This window comes from Eleutherodactylus coqui, chromosome 4 (genome assembly GCF_035609145.1).
Source record: "Eleutherodactylus coqui strain aEleCoq1 chromosome 4, aEleCoq1.hap1, whole genome shotgun sequence".
Classification (NCBI taxonomy): domain Eukaryota; kingdom Metazoa; phylum Chordata; class Amphibia; order Anura; family Eleutherodactylidae; genus Eleutherodactylus; species Eleutherodactylus coqui.
This window is the reverse complement of record NC_089840.1, coordinates 55,963,498-55,977,321: the sequence shown is the minus strand read 5'-3', so window position 1 is coordinate 55,977,321 and position 13,824 is coordinate 55,963,498. Positions and strand designations below refer to the sequence as shown.

The 13,824-nt window shown below is 45.0% G+C and overlaps 1 protein-coding gene across 1 annotated transcript in view; it reads right to left on the bottom strand.

Moving 5' to 3' along the window:
- Window positions 1–13,824, bottom strand: part of LOC136625354 (LHFPL tetraspan subfamily member 7 protein-like) — a 208,881-nt gene that overhangs the window by 48,456 nt on the left and 146,601 nt on the right. The window lies entirely within an intron of this gene.

Genomic DNA, 13,824 nt, shown 5'->3' with positions numbered 1-13,824 from the left:
AACTGCGTGGGACCATAAAGGTGACATTTTTTCTCAGTGGGATCATACAGGGGCAACATTACTCAGTGGAGTTAGTAAAACAGGGGGGCACTGTTACTCTGTGGGGCCTAACAGGTCATTTCTTGATGTAGATTCCATGTGACATGTGGATTACTCCTACAGATCAATATTAATTAATTGCAAATCTGTGGCAACTTTAGATTGACATCGGCGCCAGAAAGTCGAGGCCAAAGCGAATCCACATTGGATTTTTCAGATGTGAATTTACCATTTTGTAAATGGGTCCTAAGACTGTACTCATTTTCAGTAACTATATGCAATCAGGTTTTTATTTTTTCATTGGATGCATACTCTAAAAGATATATAATAGCCATCAACATTTATCATCCACCCATAGGACAGATGATTAACCACTTCAGGATCACCCACAGGCTATAAACATCTGAGCAGTCATCTATCTCTGCACGGATGCCTTAGAACAGGGGTCCCCAACTTGAGTCCTCAGGGACCACCAACAGGTCATGTTTTCAGGATATCCTATAGTAAGAACACCTGTGGCAATGTCTGAGGCACTTACAATAATTACATCACCTGTGTAACACAGAGGAAATCCTGAAAATATGACCTGTTGGCGGTCCCTGAGGACAGCTGGAGTCAAAGAGCTTTGCCCAGAGACCAATCAGCATGGTCTGCAGGCATATAAAGGCTGTGCCAGCCAGTTACAGTGATCACAATGAGAAGGCACTGCTGTGCCCTCCCTCTGCATCTTATAGCTCAGGCAGCTCATCCGCCGACCTGTCTACATGTATCTCTGTGACCTAGCTGCCCCAAGACAGCTGGAGTCAAAGAGCTTTGCCCAGAGACCCACAGAGCCTCATCAGGATGGTCTCTGGGCACGGGATGGCAGTGACAAGTCACAACAATCACAGTAAAGAACCTTTTATAACAGTTTTCCCTATTACCCTCTCCTCTCCTCACTGCCTGTCAGTCATGACAATGTACAATCATTACACACAAGGTAAAGGTTTGCTCACACAGCGAAATTCAATGCAAATTTCGCACCTAAAGCTGCGGAAGAAACCAGTAGCTGAGCTGCATATTTCTGCCATGTGTTTTGCCACAGCTATGTATGCGGATTTAGCCCTGTCAATGCCTACAATCCGTACACAATTCTGCACAGACCTCGCATCAGAAATTCTGCATGCAGATTTTGCCCATTGACAGGGTTAAATGTGTGACTTAGCCACAGATTTCAACTGCTGTTTCAGAGGTTGAATCTATGCAAAATTAAGGTAAAGTCCCCTGGTGCGAGCACCAGGTCTTGACGTTTTTTTGGCAAACTGTTCTTGGGGGGTGGTTTGCCATTGCCTTCCCCAGTCATCTTTACCCCCAGCAAGCTTGGCACTCATTTTACCGACCTCGGAAGGATGGAAAACTGAGTTAACCCTGAGAGGGCTACCTGAACCATGTGGGGATTGAACCAGCAACCTTCAGAATGTGAGCAAGAGCTTAGGAGTGCATTTCTGCTGCCTTAACACTCTGCACCACACTTTGTGTCAAATTTTGCCATGTGAACATGCCTGAAATGGTACCTGGAAAATGTCCCAATAAAAGGGAGATTCCAAAATCCACAAAGTGCTCCTTCATTACTGAGGACTGTGCTTGATATTAGGGCAACATTTCTAAAAACTGCAGAATCTGGATAATAAATATTAAGACTTGTTCCTCTGATAACTTCGATTGATACAGGAAAAAAAAAATACAATTGTAAATCTGCAAAAACAATTGAAATGTTTAAATTTCACCTCTAAAGGGTTAACAAACTTCCTAAATGTGATTTTGAATACTTTAAGGGGTACGGTTTTTACAATGGGGTGACTTATAGGGGTTTTCTAATACCCAGGCCCCTCAAACCCACTTAAAAACTGAACTGGTCTCTGAAAGCAATTGAGTTTGGGAAGGTTTTTCCAAATATGAAAAATTGCTGCTGTACTTATAATGAGTAAAGGCATGCTGCTAGCATAATGCGGGCATATGGGAAATGTTACCTTCTAACTACTTTGTGTCGTATGACTATCTGTATTACAAGCAGAAAATGTCACATTTTTCCAATTTCTCTGAATTTGGGTTTTTTTTTAAACAAACGCAAAACAAACCAACCAAAATTTACCATGAATATAAAGTAAAATGTGTTACGGAAATTTTTTTTTCAGAATCCCTTAAATAAGTAATAGGATTACAAAGTTATTATCACATAAAGTGACACGTCAGGTTTGAAAAAATGAACCTGGTCACATAAGCCCAAATTGGCTCGGGGGCAATGAGCTGCACCCCAATTGGTAGAAAAAGGGACCCCAGGCCTCTATTCTTCTCTACCAGAATGACTGCATTTGTGAAGCATGATATGGAACGGTTGCCCAGTATGTGCCCTGCTGCTCCATAGGCTATACATGATACATGGCAACAGCTAAGTGAGCGCATCCCATCCATCAAACCACCAATCTAACATTCATCATCTATTCCATGGGTAGGTAATAAATAAATAATATGGAATGCCTCTTTATGATAACATAGCAACAAATTTTCCTTAAAGGGGTTATCCCAAAATATAAATTTATTCCCTATGCATTTAATAAGGGCTGGCTTTATGATTGGCTGAGACCCCCAATGATCCTTAGAACAGGTTTCTTGTGTCCCCCTGTTCTTGCCACTATGGGGTTACTTATCCCACCAGAAGTGACATCAGAATGAATGGAGTGCTGGCCATACAGGCGCGGCCGCCACTCCAATCATTCCAATAGGACTAATGGAAATTACAGAGAGCTAGTACTCAGCTATTTCCAGCAATCCTGTTGAAAACCAATGCAGCGGTACCCCACATGAGTGACCACCGCTCCATTCAATCTCCTCTTCACTGGGGGGTGCAGTAAGCCCCCAGTGAGGAGGAGGGGGAACACAGCACCCCCGTTCTCGGGATTAGTTGGGGTCTCAGTGGTGAGACCCTCACCCATCATAAAGTCATCTCCAATCCAATAGATAGAGGAGAACTATATAGATTTTGGGATGACCCCTTTAAAGCAGGCCACAGATAACGTACAATATCACAAATGACCAAAGGCCGCTCTTAGCTCTACTACATAAGAGCACTGAACAAGGGATTCTGTAGCCGTACTGCACTTTTCTGTCTATTGACTGAACTAGTGTTTTGTGACTTCGCCTTTTATATTTGTAGATTTTCTATTAACACTTTTTTTGTGTTTTCATATTAGAAAACAAAATGCATTGGGTTTTATTAGCGCCATGGAAACCATTTCTCATCATTCTGCCCATATTTGAATCTATGGAAATGACATGTTAATGTAACTATTTTTTCAGGTTGTAGTTTATCTCCATAGAAACATATTTACAGCTTGCATTACACGGCATTAAATCAAAGAATGCATAAATGTCATTCCGCGTAAAAGCCGTGAGCTAAAGACGGGGAAAGGACAATTCAACAGAAACACAAGAATACTGATGAAATATCTTATGTACAAGAACAGTATGTGTGATGAAATTAAAGGAGTTATCCAGGTGAGAAAGGTGTTGGAAAGCTGCCCACCGTGGTGGAAAAACATAATCCCCTTACCCGATCCTCCGCTGCCCCTGTTCCAATGGTGTCCAGTCCCCCGCTGTACTCTACTTCCTGCTGCAACAGTGACAATGTCCTAGACATGTGACCCGCACAGTTAACCATCGGCTGAAGTGAGGTTGTGATTGGCTGCAGCGGTCATAGGATCCTTTATCGGTGACGTCATTGCTGCAGCAGGTAGCAGAGGGCCGAAAGACCAGCACAGTTGGAACGGGAGCGGTGGGGGATCAGGTGCAGCCAGCTGTGTGGAGCATTGTGTGATAATGCTGTGGTTATGGCGGGCAAGGGAATGACCCATCCAGTAAGATGGATGAGCCCGCCTCCTGCCCATCACCGATAGGGGAAATTGATTGGTGGTGGTGGGTCCTCCTTCAGCCATCAATGTCTTCACATCATGCTGAGGCTGGAAGGAGAGCTTCAGGTGAGCTGGAGGTTCCAGAGAAGACGTGGAGAGACCTCGCTCAAGGACCCACCACCACCAGGCAAGAGACATAAGCCCCTAGCTGCCCCTACTCCTCTCAAATAAAAAAGTATATGTTAGCATAATATGCAAGAGTACATTAGAATTAAAATAAAAGAAATATCTTTAGACGCAATTAATGGGAATGTAATCCATACAATGGAACTAAATGGCACCTGACAACCCCTTTTGTATGAATATAATAATTATATTCACATAGAGGGCATCGTTGGGTGCCATTTGGGGTCCATCAGACAGATTAAATTTCTAGCTGGCATTCCGTTTTCCTGTTCCCTTGACAGAAGAAGAAAACAGAGTGGGTGCCATCAGATACCCATTAAACTATAGAATAGATTGGTTTTTAGTGGTTTGCTTTGTAAATTAAGGTTATAAAAGTGTAATTGTTACCTTTATTTGCAAGAAGTTCACCTACTTTTTAATTTTGGCCTCTACCTACTGTTAAGTTGTGCAGGCCTGGCTTGGATAAACCCTTTAAAAGTGCAAATTACAAAAAAATAAAAATTAAAAAAAAAGGAGAAAAAAAAACCACAGGACAATGGTGTACAACCTCTGTGTCATGGGACAAAGTACACAGCCCTGATTGAACCTCACTTTTTTAATGTTCCTAACGCGTTTTGGGACATTATATCCCTTCATCAGATAGGGGTGGAATTGTACATGATTGTGGCAGAGATGCATTCTTAATCATGCCAAGAGCAAGAAGGAGGTTGTTTCTGCTGGGCACGATTAAGCACACATCCCTGCCACAATTGTGCACAGTCCCAGCACTATCTGATGAAGGGGTATAAGGTCCTGAAACGCGTTATATTTCTGCTGGCATCAATAAAAAGAAGACAGGTCTCTGTACTTTGCTTCCTGCCACAGAGTTTGTGCGCCATTAACCTGTTTTTTTTAAAAAAAACAGCTATCTTCTTGCTGGACCACTGCGCTTAATTCAACAGTGCAGCGACCTCCACGCCGGCGGTACTTGTCCTTCATCATCTAGAAAGCCTTTCACTGGTCTGTTCTATGCTTAAAAGCCGCCATTGTTGTATAGAGTTGCAGAGCTGATACTAGGGGACCATTTTCTAATTTTCTTACCCTTAAAAAATGGTCGTTAGAGGCAAGGCCATAAGGGAGCAGAGGTAGCACATCCACCCAGCCCTGGTGCCTGAGAGGGTCCAAGAGCCCTTTTGCCATACAAGTCAAGAACCAGTATTATAAATGGTGTATGGTGTGGGACAAAGGTCTGTACAGAATTTGCTATGGGGTCAAAGAGCTTTAAGTTACACCTCTAGTAGTCATCTATGTTTCATATATATGAAGAATGGGCCCTCAAAACAAATTTCCTCCGTTGAGTCTCCCGGTTCGACCCTGATAGATACTAATTCTAGATTTTGCTGTGGGGACCTTTTATTACTTGCGAAGCCCCCATTTATGATGCTCAACCTGCTCAGCACTAGTTCAGGCTATAATAATGGACTGAGTCCACGATCTGCAGTAACCATACTTACGGAGATTGTTCTTCACTGTTTGAAAAAGAAGCTGCTGGACTCCATTGCAAAGCCTTTAATAGGGCCCCCACCTACGAGTGTCATTTATAGTACAGCAGGGGTGCCTATAGGCCCCCTCAGGCACCAGGGCTCAGGTGCGACGGCTACTTCTGCACCCCCTATATTTATGCCACTACATCAAACATATCTGCTGTGGAGGAGAAAATGTTAATCTCTTCCTACTGACCAAATGGTATTGAAGAGCTGCCAAATCCTGACACTTAAAACAGATAATTTCTGAGATTAGTAGGAATTCATCATCTGTGTCCCCACAAGGACACTATGCAGTTTCCCAATTTCATCCTTCATTTCACTGGCAGATGTTCTTAGCTTTAAAATGTTGTCACTTAGAATTATTTGTTAGCGTTAAAGAAATTACCTGTTACGTGACAGACTGCGCCAAAGCTGTTTTGCTGCTTCCGAAAAAGCCAGTACAGCCACCATGAGATGTGTTTATTAAAGTGGCCCTCCGGTACACCGTAAAAGTGTCACAATACTTGCACAATGCATGGTTAACAAAGCTGGCGCCCTCCTTTTCTATGTAGCTGTCGTGGTTCATCCCATTCGCAGTCCCTACTCACGTATATAAAAAGGCCGCCATATTCTCAGACTACCCTACTGGCAGTGTGCTCTCATGGTCTGAAACGCATCTCAAGCCTCTTATTACATCTGTCGTATCTTAGGCCGGCTGTACGCCAATTGTAGGAATCTATGAAGTAAAACCTGCCGTAGATTTCTGCTATAATTGACACCAGTTTTTGTAGCGCACATTAATTGATTTTGATGGGTTGCGTTTAGCCCCGCCCTGTCCTTCCAAGCCCGCCAACTATTTACAAAGTGGTGAGTGAGGGTGGCGAAAAATGCAGAGAAGTTGCTAATTTTTGTGTGGCTTGTTCAAAAATGTACAACTTTTTAATTTCCCCAGAATTCTGGCATAGATCGGTTTAGGAATTCTCCCCAGTATTTTCTTCCAGCTTCCTTTTACTGCTGTTTCACTAGGAAACTTATCTGAATATTTATGAATCTTTTAAATGGATTGTACCGGAATTAACTTTTATCAGCGACTCATAAAATAGGGGATAAAAGTCTGATCGGTGGGGATCTCACTGCTGAGACCCCCATCAATCAGGAGAATGGGGGGCATGTATCCCCCTCTTTGTGTCATTGTGGGGTTGCTTCATCTATCTGCAGTGACCTCAGTGAGTTGGCTGCGATCGTGCTGCCGTAGGTTCATTCTTTTCAATGGGGCTGACATAAATGACCAAGTACAGCCATAAGTCCATTCAGGTTTCCTCCTCCCTGCAGGGGTGCAACAAGCCCACAATGAGGAGGACAGAAAACAGGGACCCCAGTTCTCAAGATTAGTGGGGGTCTCAGGTGATAAAAGTCTATCTTGGCACAACCCCTTCAATTTAATACCCCAGTACTCATAGCGGAGCTTCCATACTTCCCCCAGTATTATGTGTACAGTTTACGCCTGACTCCTGCATGAAACTTCCTGCTACTGCATTGATATCAGCTAGCGGAGAGCCAAGTAGGAGGAGAACAGAATGGGGGGGGGGGGGGGGGAGGAATTTATCATCAGGGCAATTTTTGACGCCACTCTTCTTATACACTTTTGTTCTGTTCTCCAGTTTAAAATGTGACAAATTTATCAGATGTCACATGATGTTATTAAATGTCACATGATGGTATTAAATTTGTTGCATCCCTGACAATATCCAGAGATGTTGAGTCACTTTGTTCACCGCCCAGTTACTGAAGTGAGGCTGCGACAAAGTTTGTAACTTTTTAAAAAGTCAGGTCATAACTGTCTCTAAAAGCCTCACTCCACTGAAACCCTTCCATCTTTCTAAATACCTACATATGAAAAGTGGAGTAACGGGCCTAACATCTGTACTTTATGGTGAAAATCAATCGTAAAATTGTCTAAATTGATTTGCACCAAATAAAGGTGCAACTTCCTCCAGAGTACTGGCACAGCACCAGTACCTTTGCCAGTGGCCATTCAACAGAGCTGCCCATTGCTACATGCCTACAGTGCCTAGTGGGATATCTGGCCCTAGTTGTGCAAATGGGGCTACACTCAATTTCCTCCGCCCTTCTACCTTTATGAGAAAAAAAAAATTGTATATATATATTATATATGCGCGCACACACTGTATATCTCAAAGCAGCAAAGAAAGCAAATGTAACAAGTATATCAGGAAGCGTGGCGGCCCATGGCAATGACTTGAGTTACTCTACTCTTCTACCCCATGGCTCATTAGTTCATGCAAATATATGATTTTATCCTCCGAAATTAGCATATCCTTTATGAAGTCTTATTGTAATACAGTAAACTCGGGAGTGCAGACTTGTGCTTAAATTTGTATTTGCATTTTCTATTTCCCTGTGTTGTAGAAGTCTCTTTTCGGGAAGATTTCCATTACCGTATTACTTAGAAAATAAGTGCCGCATCACTTTCGGCCGCACGTTCAGACTCAATATCCGTTTCTCCTCAATAGATTGGGTAAATGAGAATTTTGATATGCTGAGAAAACAATCAGGCCACAGTGCTGTCTGCTGATTAAATAGTATTTACCACCTCCAGCAACCAAATCTACACAAGACAAATAGCCCTTCTAATACTTCCAAACTCTTTTAAAGGCGGATAAAGGAGTTTTCTTGGAATAGTTGTTCTTGTGACTACAAAACTGACAATGCTTTATGCATACAGAGCAAGACAGAGAAACCAGCAGTGTGAATGCTGCTCTACCGGGGGCCGTAGATTCTATTAAAAAGCATCATCCAAATGTTCATTTTGTATATTTTTGGATTGATCATTTAGCATGATATAATATAGGACATGATATACTGTAGCTTCATCTGCCCCAATATCAGCCATGTCAAACGTGGACTCCCCCCAATCAGTTGATTGCCAGGCTGTATAGAGCTGATCTATTCCATAAACACTGCAGTGTCGTGGACAGTTTTATAGGCCCAATTTCCATTCAGGTGATGTCTGCATAACCGTCCCCGGCCACTGTGGTGTGTACGGAGCTATGTGCCTCTGGCAAGACATCAAGCACAATCACTAGTGCAGCTGTTCAGCGATCAGAGGAGATCTTGGACGCTGTATGCCCACTACTCAAGAATTGATGACCTATACTGAGCTCTATCTTAAGGCCCATTTACAAGTAACGATTATCACTCAAAATTCTTTCAAACGACCGAAAATGAGCGATAATCTTTACACGTAAATGCGGGCATCATGCTCTTTTCGTTTCAACGATGATTTTAAAATCCATCCTTCAGCTAGTGAGAGATAAAGTATCTTCCAATAGACTGCATGCTGTTCTCTCCACTGGAGCCGGCAGATAACATTGTACTCAGCTGTCATCCCTGAGCAGAACAATGCAGCTGTGTGCATAGCTGGGCATGGACTCTGCAAACAGCTTCTGTAGGCCCTTTTACATGCAAATGAAGATGATAAAGTGTTAATGGTCATTAACACTTTATGCAAATAGATCACAAACTCTTTCAGTCATTTGAAAGATTATTTTGCATATAAATTGGCCTTTAGACTATTAATTAGACAGAAAAGTCTAATGTGTATTAACCTATTGAAATGAATTAGTTCTTTTTTAATTCATATGCGATTTCTGTGCTTCTAACAATCATATAGATCTCAGGCGTGACAATAATCCAACGTGAATATACCCTAAACCATATGGTCTAGTGATACATTCTGACAGCCTGCAGCCGCCATGAGGGGGATCTCATAACATTCAAATTTATTCAGGTCCTAATAAAGTCAGCCCCACTATTATTTTAAGCTTCTCCAACAACCTTTTGCAAGAGACTTGCCCTCTAGCTGGGACTGCAGCATATCTTCCCTTTTTCAAGCGACAGCAAGCTTTTGCAGAACATATAGGGAAGGTTTTACTAAGACAGGTGCTTCATACGGCAAGCTTTATACAGAATTCACTAGAGTACAATGTGACAAAGTTATTAAGTAAGATGGCCCGCTTAATACATTTGTTACTTTTTTTCTTGTCTGTGCGCCAGAAAAGTAAATTTATGCTTGCTATGTGTAAATTGGAGGTATAATTTTTGCCAATTTCGGGTGTAAATTATAGTAAATTTGTTGGGTTGTGAAGGCCTTGCTCCACCAGTAGACCCCACCTACTTTTCTCATCACTTTGGGGCAGAAAAGGAGTAGTAAGACTGCAGGTCTTCACAATGCAAGGAATGGAAAAGATCTGGAAAAGCCAGGGATAATAGCATTGTAACAAAAACCAGACTGGTCAATGCAATCGCCTTTCACCATAAACAAGGTATGGTTGTGAAAGTTGGACACTGAGAAAACAGACAGAAGGAAAATTGACGCGTTCAAACTATATTGTTGAGGAGAATGCTATGGATACCTTGGACTGGCATGCCAACTAACAAGGTAGTGTTAGATCGCATCAAACCGAAAATATCACTAGAGGGCAAAATCATAAAATAGAGTCTTCTTTTGGCCACGTGATGTGCACGGACGCAATGGAAACAGTACTGATGCTTGGCAAAATCAGTGACGGCAAAGAACAAGATGGCTAGATACAATCAAAGCCACCATGAACATGTCAATCGCGGAACTGAAAGAAGCCGTGAAAGACAGAAATGCGTCGAGAACGCTGATCTATAAAGTGTCCGAAGGTCGGATGCGACTGAACGGATCATGGTCATCAAGACTACAAGTGGTTGCAAGAAAATGAGCAGCCAATGGCAGCTTCCCGTACAATGATCAGCTGGCGGTCTCGAGAACTTGACCATCAGTCCCAGGAAATGTCTTTTTGGAAGCCCTTACATTGTATTATGTGCAATGTAATCCAAATTACAATGTATTGTCTACAGAATGTTTAGTCTCATGTCTACCATAACCTAGAATTTCGCATAGCTTGGAGCATTTCCAGTTGGGTCATGATTATAGGCTGTCCGGTAACGGACTCTGATCTGCAAGCACAAACCTTATGTGTGCGGCATTTCTATTGAATATTTACCTTCTGACACGGATACATTGAAGGGATACAATTTTAATATGGAGCTGACAACAGATTACTTTTGTGTAAGGCTACGTTTACACTAGCAGCCACAGCTCTCCATTGGATCCATTACACAACGGATACTACAGGTGCCTGATGGACCCCACTGACTGATAATGGGGTCTATTGGGTTCCGTTGTGGTTTCATTTATTTTGACAGAAAAATAGTGTTGCATGCAGTATGATGCTACCATGTCACCCATTCGTGGGCAGTAGGAAGAGCCACATATATGGTAAGCGCCAGTGAGCACCATTTTAATTAGCTAGCGTGGCACATGGCGCATGGTGGGCAATCATACTCTTTCTGGGCGTGAGTATAGAAAAGTAGGTCGAAAAGATTATTAGGAAGGGACAGAAGTCAGTAAACCAGGCCTGCTTTGACTTCCGCCTGGGACACAGAGGCAGCAGGACGTGTCTGACAGAGCTCCTGCCATCACCACCTCCCAGAGACACCGGGACCCTCTAAAATCCCAAAAAAGGCAGCTGCAGGGGATAGGCATCTCCCCTGCTTGCTAGGTGGAAGCCCCCCACACCACAGAAGAGACACCCGGGGAACCACCCGAAAACATCCCGACGCGGCCCGCGGCAAAAGGGTGCTGACACGAGGAGGAGGAAAAGGGGCATAGAGGCCACACCACATCGAGACCTTACCTCCCTCAGGGACCTCCGGTAAGCGCTGTCGAGCCACCGACTCCCGCCCGGGCCACACCGAGGACGTCCGGAGCACCGCGGCCTAGTCGACACCCGAGGCCGCGGCCTAGATTTCCGGCCGCGAAGACCGCCGCAACCCCCGACCAGAACCGCGGAGAAGTAGAAGGCCCCGGGAAGCTCCAAGAAGACCCAAGAGACCCTCGGAGGGCCGCAGGTCCACCGGGGAGAGGCAGCAGCACTGTGGCCGAGCGGCAGCCAGGGCCGCGATCCAGACCCCCGGCCGCGACACCCTCCATCTGAGGTCGCGGGGAAAGAGGGGGGCCCCGAGGGACTTCCGGACAACCCGAGGAGACCCCGCCAAGGCTGAAGCCTCTCCGGGAGGCCACCGGAGTACCGCGGCCTAGAACCGCTAGAAGCCGCGGCCTAAATTCACGGCCGCGACATCCGCGGCAAGCCCCGCCCACCACCACAGGCGGGGGGAGAAGCCGGAGGCTGCGAGGAGAACTGCTGGGGCACCCGGGTCGAACGGCAGCGGGGGTCGCTTCAGGGCGCCGCGACTTGAGCCGCGCACGGAGCCGCGGCCCCGAACTTCCGGTCGCGAGGCCGCGACCGACCCCGGCCGGGACTGAGAGGGGAAAGAAGACCTGGGGGCACCGCAGAGAGACGCGGGAGGCCCCTCGAACGTGACGAGCACACCGGAGAACTACCGGAGAGCCCAGGCTGAACGGCAGCGGGAGTCGCGCCATAACCCACCAGCCGCAACAGGCCCTATCTGAGGCTGCAGGAGGTGAGAGACCCCTGGGGGCGCCCGGACAGCTTGAGGGACCCCCCGAACCGGCGATAACCCCCAAAAGCCGACCGGGACATTGCGGCCTAGCGGCGCTATAAGCCGCGGCCTAAATTTTCGGCCGAGAGACCAGCGGCGAACCCCGCCCACGACAAGCCCCGCCCACAACAAATATCACCCACCGCAACAGACAGGGGGAAGAGCAGAGAGACACCCACAGAGTGTGGAGAAGTCTCCCTACCACAAGAGCATAACAGGGGCACAGCAGAGCCACAAGAGGCACAGAAACTCTGCACAAAAAGCCCCAAACGTAGAATTGTGAGAAACCGTCACCTCACAAGCTCCACCCCCAAGTATAATAAAAGCAACAAAAAAAAAAAAAACTAAGACCATAGGAGAAAGAGGGGAAAGGAAAACCGAGACAACAAAAATACAAACCGCAAACGGAACAAAAAACGCCAGACAAACAGAAATGAAAACATAGATACCAGACGAAAAGCCACATCCACACCAAAAACAAACCGCAACAAAACTAGAACAATCTGAGAAACAGGGAAAAATCCTCTAAAACAAACAACCCGCATAACTATCTGACTTTGAAAAGTCAAAACATGGACAAATATCTAAACGAAAGAAACGCGGGCACCTCAACGCGAGCAACACGTCAGCCAGATACAGACAAAACAACCACAGGAGGGAAACAAAAGGCTAAAACCCCCAAAAACACCAAAGAAAAAGAGAGCAAAACCACGCACCAACCCGCATCCCCCTTGAAGAGCACCCCACCGCGCATTACAGCCTCACCAAACTCCGATCAAGAGGCAATGGACGCCTCCTCCACGCAAATGAACGAGCAAACAAAGAACAACAACATGGACATGGCACAGGCGACGTTAGTGGCACAAGAGGTCTCAAAACTGCTTCTTCCCCTATTTGATAATAGACTGGAAACACTACATAAATCTATAAACTCAGCACTGTCTCAAATTACGGACAACACCCAAAGATTGACAGAACTAGAAACCAAAACCCAGAACACGGAACAAATCATAGCAACCTTAGAAGCCTCAATACAAAGAAGCCAGTCAGAAACCGAAATGCTGCGGGAAAAAAATCGATGACTTAGAGAATAGACACCGCCGCAATAACCTTCGCTTTGTGGGAATACCCGAGACAGTAACCAATAGCCAGCTCCTAACCTATCTAACCACCGAGTTACCGCAAGCACTTCAACTTGACATACCCAACGATCCCCTAACGATAGAAAGAGCCCACAGAGTCGGCCCACCGGGAGATGGACGTAATAACAGAATCAGGCCTCGCCCAGTGATAGCAAAGTACATGCACTGGGCAACAAAAGAAACAGTCTTACAAGCCTATAGACGACAAGGAGGACTAACAATACAAGGATCGAAAATTCTGCTGTTCCAAGATTTCTCGGTGGCAGTATCACAAAAACGCAAACTATTTACCCCAATCTGCCAAGCTCTACACGAGCGAAACACGCGTTTCCAACTGCTCTACCCAGCAAAACTAAAGATCCAAGATGGCAACAAATCTTTATTATTCAATACCCCGGAGGAAGCAAGAAGACACCTACAGATGGAAGAGAACGGAGAACAAGGCTGAGAAAGAATGGAGAAAAGAACTGTATTGTTGCTCTTTATTACAAC